Source organism: Bufo bufo, chromosome 4, assembly GCF_905171765.1.
Source record: "Bufo bufo chromosome 4, aBufBuf1.1, whole genome shotgun sequence".
In the NCBI taxonomy this organism is placed as follows: Eukaryota; Metazoa; Chordata; class Amphibia; order Anura; family Bufonidae; genus Bufo; species Bufo bufo.
The window spans coordinates 250,182,492-250,189,369 of NC_053392.1; positions in this window are offsets into that span (position 1 = coordinate 250,182,492).

The window sequence follows — 6,878 nt, forward strand, 5'->3', positions numbered from 1 at the left end:
TGAATTAGCATTGCAGTCCATGAAAGATTCTCTATGTTCCTGTGGAGCACCGCCATGGCAGGGTCTTCATTGTAATATAGCTGGAGCGGCCCCTGATCATTCAGAGGGACTGAGGCTGCCATAGGGAAAGAAAGGCTCCTCAGGTCATCATGTATGGTGGATGTCCCAAAGGGGTTAATCACTACCCAGGTGGTCTCAATACCAGTTTTATATCACTATGCAATGTTCCTAACTTTCAGGGGTGTCACTTCGTACAACAAAAACTACCGGCCACAGGTATAAAGGGGGAATGGCCTTATTCGATTCCTCTCTGTTCTGGACCCTTCATAGATATGATTTTCGGGACTTCTACTATATTGTGAATCCACAGGTAAATGCACCCTATTGTAGGAAGAACCCAGCCCAGATCTATGTACTTACCTACAAGATCTTGTATGGATAAGAAATGGACCCCACCTGTCACCCCAGGACCACCACTCAGACCTAGATGTGCTGATATCTGTCTGCTTGTGGTCGTAGCAGGTGGAAAGCCAGAAACTCCTGCCCTCTAGAAATTACGGTAGCCATGAGTATAAGGCCTCATGCACACAAACGTATGTATTTTGCGGCCTGCAAAAAACGGATCCGCAAAAAATGCGGATGACATCCATATGCATTCCGTATTTTGCGGAACGGAACAGCTGGCCCCTAATAGAACAGTACTATCCTTGTCCTTAATGCGGACAATAATAGGACATGTTCTATTTTTTTGCGGAACGAACATACGGAATACGAAATGCACACGGAGTAACTTCAGTTTTTTTGCGGATCCATTGAAGTGAATGGTTCCGCTTACGGTCCGCAAAAAGAACAGACACGGAAAGAAAATACGTTCGTGTGCATAAGGCTTAAGATGAACCTAAGGCCTCTTGCACACGAGCATTTATTTTTTTCTTTATGTTTTTTGCGGATTCCGTTTGCGGAATCCATTCACTTCAATGGGTCCGCAAAAACAACGGAATGTACTCTGTATGCATTCCGTTTCCGTATTTCCGTTCCGTACAAAAATAGAACATGTCCTATTATTTCCCGCAAATCATGTTCCATGGCTCCATTCAAGTCAATGGTTCCACAAAAAAAACGGAATTCATCCGTATGTCTTCTGTATCCGTTCCGTTTTTGCGGAACCATCTATTGAAAATTTTATGCCCAGCCCAATTTCTTTATGTACTTTCTGTTTAAACATTATTGTATGCTTCCGTTTCCGTTTGAGATCCGTAAAAAACTGATCACAAACGTAAACCAAACGGAACGGAAAATGGAAACACTATGGAGTTCAGATCGCTGTTTTTTATTTTCCTACTGCCCCTGTTCCCCCGCTGTCAGCAATCAAAGCTGCCCTGAAAAGCACAGTCCAGACCAGAGGTATAGCTGGGCTTTCCGAGATTCAGTACGGCTGTGGTGATAGAGCTCAAAGAGCCACATAAGGCTACTTTCACACTAGCGTTTTACTGGATCCGGCAGGTGTGAGAGAAGGATTTATGATTTTATGAATATGTAATGAGAATATTCTGTAGTACACATTTATGTCCACTAGATGGCTGCAAACCATATGTATGGAAGGTCAATGAGGGAGGGGGAAGAGGGGATTCTGAAACCACTCCTATCAGGTTAAGGAGCCAATAGCCTCTTCTTAAGGAACACCCCTTTTGTGATGTCATGTCTGCTATTTAAGTGAATGTACTGTGAATAAAAGGCTCTCTCTCGCCTGCCCTCTTCTACCATGGCTAAAGGAGGATGAGAAGATGCTTTCATGAAACCACCTAGTGTCTGGTCTCATTATAAAGCAGTATGCTGTACACATACTTATTCTTCTAATTGATTTGGCACCACACAAAGAAGGAGAGTCGCATGAATTGCGACGACACAGGGTACAGCAAAAACGCTTCCGTTACTGATAATACAACCATCTGCATCCGTTATGAACAGATCCGGTTGTATTATCTGTAACATAGCCAAGACGGATCCGTCATGAACCCTATTGAAAGTCAAAGGGGGACGGATCTGTTTTCTATTGTGTCAGAGAAAACTGATCTGTCCCCATTGACTTGCATTGTGGGTCATGACAGATCCGTCTTGCTCCGCATTCTATGACGGAAAAAAACGCAGCATGCTGTGGTTTGCTCTCCGGTATGAGAACGCTATAAAAAAGAATGGAATGCATTTTGGAGCATTCCGTTCTGTTCAGTTACGGTTTGTCCCCATTGACAATAAATGGTGACAAAACGGAAGCGTTTTTCTTCGGTATTGACACCTTATGACAGATCTCAATACCGGAAAATAGAAACGCTAGTGTGAAAGTAGCCTAAACTGGCTGGTAACAATACCTTGTAAATCCTCAGCAGGGGGCGCTGTGCTGCCCTGTAAGACCTAGCTACCTCCATGGTATAACAGTATAATCTTCTGGACATTGCCCACATTGTGCCCCTCACAGTACTAATACCCACATTGTGCCCCCATCACAGCGCTAATGCTGACATTGTGGCCCCTCACAGTAGTTTATATCTACATTGTTCCTCTCACAGTAGTAATATCCACATTGTGCCCCTTCACAGTAGTAACGTCCACATTGTGACCCCTTACATTAGTTTTATCCACATTGTGCCCCTTCACAGTAGTAACGTCCACATTGTGGCCCCTCACAATAGTTATATTTACATGGTGCCCCCTTACATTAGTTATATCTACATTGTTCCTCTCACAGTAGTAATATCCACATTGTTCCTCTCACAATAGTTATATTTACATGGTGCCCCCTTACATTATTTATAGCCACATTGTGCCTCGTCACAGTAGTAGTATCCATATTGTGCCCCCTTAGTAGTTATGCCCACATTGTGCCCCCTCACAGTAGTTATATCCACATGGTGCCCCCTCACATTTATCCACATTGTGCCCCTTCACAGTAGTAACGTCCACATTGTGACCCCTCACATTAGTTTTATCCACATCGTGCCCCTTCACAGTAGTAACGTCCACATTGTGCCCCCTCACAGTAGTTATATCCACATGGTGCCCCCTCACATTAGTTTTATCCACATTGTGCCCCTTCACAGTAGTAACATCCACATTGTGCTCCTCACATTTGTTACGTCCACATTGTGTCCCTCACAGTAGTAACGTCCACGTTGTGCCCCCTCACAGTAGTTATGTCCACATTGTGCCCCCTCACATTTGTTACGTCCACATTGTGTCCCTCACAGTAGTAACGTCCACGTTGTGCCCCCTCACAGTAGTTATTTCCACATTGTGCCCTGGCAAAGTAGTAATATCCACATTGTGCCCCCTCACAGTTGTAATGCCCACATTGTGCCCTGACACAGCAGTTATATCTACATTGTGCCGTCTCACAGTAGTTAAGCCCACATTTTGGCCCTTTAAGTAGTGCCCCCTCCACTGATAAAGTGAAGAAAAATACTACTCACAATTTCCCGATGATCAGGCACATCCGGCGTTCCTCAGCAGCAGTACGATGCGGTCACATATTGCGCTGCTGGGCCGTGTAGACGGGTCGCACAGTCTGACTCCCGGCTGGGCCTGCATGAGCCTCCCACACAGACCAGCATTGCAACGTGTGGCCTTCTGGGGAGCAGCAGAGATGAGCGGACAGCGCCCTGCTTCACCAGCTAAATCAACTGCCTGGGTGCCCCCTCAACCCTCTGTGCTTCTGTGCCCGGGGAACATGCACTTCTTGCCCCCCTCCTTGCTATGCCCCTGGCCCAAACTGCTGAGCAATCATAATGTGCACATACGCAGCAGTCCTGACAATGTATTTCAACGGGCGATGGGGGCAGTAGGAAAATAAGAAATAATGAACTGGACTCTATATCTGCAGTACTACACATGTATTACTGCAGGTAATAGTCCATGATCATGGTGACAGATTCCCTTTAAACTCCTCCTATGCACTGAAGAAGGAATACAAATACACAGGGTCCAGGCACAGAGGAAGGTTACTCCTCTGAAGACATGGCTACCATATTGAGAAGACTCCCTTCCAGCCACCTGACCACTCAATCGGCAGCGCGCTGGGAGGATGCACTGTTACATAGGCCTCCGTGTGGGGGTGTCACAGAGAACAGGTCATCAGTATTCAAATCTTGGAAAACCCTCCACTGGAGTGATAATAAGGGGTCTGACCCAAACCCTAATAAATAGCCCCATACTATTATCACAACGCTCCTGATGCACAGTTCTTGTGCTGTTGTCAGTTTATGTAGTGTACGGGAACTGTAATACCCGTCACTACCAAAGTGTCACTTGGTGTGCTGTCGTCCCTCTTAATTATGGAGAAGTTGGTATATGTCAGTTTTATAAAATGTCATGTAATGCAATGCTGTGTGTTTCCCTGTTACTATGACACTTGCATGTACAGGCCTGCTAGGGGTGTCATTCCAGCTTCTAGTCATTAGAGGGAGCTAGGGAGCCCTAGTTTATATAAGGCCCAGACAGGGAAGGGAAAGGCAGACGGAGTCTAGTGTCTGTAATCTGCAGTTGGAGATTAGACAATGTCAGAAACCAGTCCAGGCCTGAAGCCTGCTGTCCAGGAGAAGATTCCCTCCTGAATTCCCTTATGCAGAAACAGGAATACTTAAGTGAAAGAGCCTAAGGAAGCAGAGAGAGAGACAGAGGCAAAGTGCGGAGAAGCAAGAGGTACTAAAAATAACAGAGGAGGTACTTTCTAAAGCTATAGCCAAGGATATAAAGCCAGAACTAGGTTATTGGGCCTTGGTGAAGAATTGCTATATTCCAGGATCAGACAGAAATAGAGTGCAAGCTCCTGTACTGCAAGTCCTGTGTTCAACACTCTGTAATCACCTTGCTAAATCTGTAATTGCCTGCATCAACCGTATTGCAAAATCGACTGTATGCCAAGGAACTGCGATTCCAATATTGTCTCTGCATGAAAACTACTAAAGTTGGAGTTCTGTTTTAATACCACGTGTTCCTCAATTTATTCCTGCTATCCGCAAACGGCGTGCCACCGTTTACTTGGCACTGGCGTCACGAACAATTTATACCATCACCTGCCCTTGCAGAGAGTCAGCCGTACCAGGTTAGTGTATATTGCACTACATCACCCAGAAACACCTACTGCACACAACTTGAGTACGCTGCATTTACAACTCTGTAGTGATAGATATACAAGAGGAAAGGTGATCTTTACACTTCCATTCTTGGTGGCCACGCTCCGTGAGTTTGTGTGGCCTGAAGCCTCATAGCTGAGCTTTAATTAGCCCTTGATGCTTCAACCTCACACTAATACCCTACAGTTATTAAGGAAAGATCTAGCAGGTCAAACGTGTTGGGGAGGGGGCACCCGTGACCGTATGATCTACTACCGCAGTTTGTCTATGGAGATTGCGAGGCTGTGTACTTGATTTTATGCACCAGTGGGTGCGTCTGAAACACCTGAACACACATTTGGCCATATTATGTACATTAAAACATACCTGTTGTTTCAGGTGGCTTTTTAGAATAAGCTGTCACGAGTACTTGAGAAATGACACTATATCTGACCATGATATGACTTGTAAATTAGATTTAATACCAGTTTCCCCTTTGTAGGCTCTCTTTCTAATATCAGTGTTCACCGAGGTAGTGCTTGGAGATTAAAGGTGCATTTTCCACCAACAGATTATCTGTGACCTCCATTCTGTACAGCAGGCAACAGTACATGGGAGGAAGTTTGCTACTATATTGCAGTTTATGTCAGTAGATGTCAATAGACAAGTTCGGGAAGTGGATTTCATGAAGTACTGGCGCTTCTCTTGTATAATAACGTTTATTATGTGCAGAAATGGAGGAAGTCCGATAATGTCTATAAACCATGAGCAGCCTGGGGCTTTGCCTAGCCTATCCCGGTTATATCAATATTACTTGTTTAAAAAGGACAAAAAATAAATCTCCTATGTCAAGTCCTTTGTTTGCCACTGGAAGGAGTGAGAGATGGTAAAGTCATTTATATAGATAAAGTCTGCTTGTAAAGCACTTCTCCAGCTTCCATAAAAGTGAAGATGTGGAATGATAATACTCTGCTTCCTTCTCACAAATTTGTATTGGGGGGTTCAGTGTTTTGCATATTTAATCTGTTTTTGTGTTGTTTTTTTAAAGTTTTATACAAGCATTTTTACAGTTTTCAACTGCCATGGAGATGCTAAAGGGAAAAATACCGGAAAAAAACACCAAGTTTTAATTCACTAAATACTTCTCAGTAAGGCCTCTTTCACACGGCTGTTGTCCCGCCGTGACCGTAGTGCGGCCCGCATACGCCGGGTTCGCAATACACGGGGCACCGGCCGTGTGCATTCCGCATCACGGAAGCGGACCCATTCACTTGAATGGGTCCGCAAATCCGGAGATGTGGTGCAGAGCAGAACGGAACCCACGGAAGCACTACGGAGTGCTTCCATGGGGTTCGGTTCCGCAAAAAAATAGAACTTGTTCTATCTTTTTGCAGAACGGATGGATCGCAGACCCCATTCAAGTGAATGGATCCGCGATCCGCATGCGGCTGCCCCACGGATGGTGCCCGTGCATTGCGGACCGCAATTTGCGGTCCACAGCACGGGCATGGCCAGCACACGTTCGTGTGAAAGAGGCCTAAGTGAGATTCCTATGCACATTTAAAGGGGTATTCCAGTTGGTTAAAGTTATCCTCTATCCATCAGATAGAGTGGTCCTACCTCTGGGACCCCCACTGATCATGAGAACGGGGGTACCGTACCCCCTGCAGTCCCCTGAAAAAAACAGAGCTGCCGGTCGCACATGTGCGTGGCCAGTCCATTCATTTCTAAGGGAGTTCCAGACATAGCCGAGTGCTGTACTCCGCTAACTGT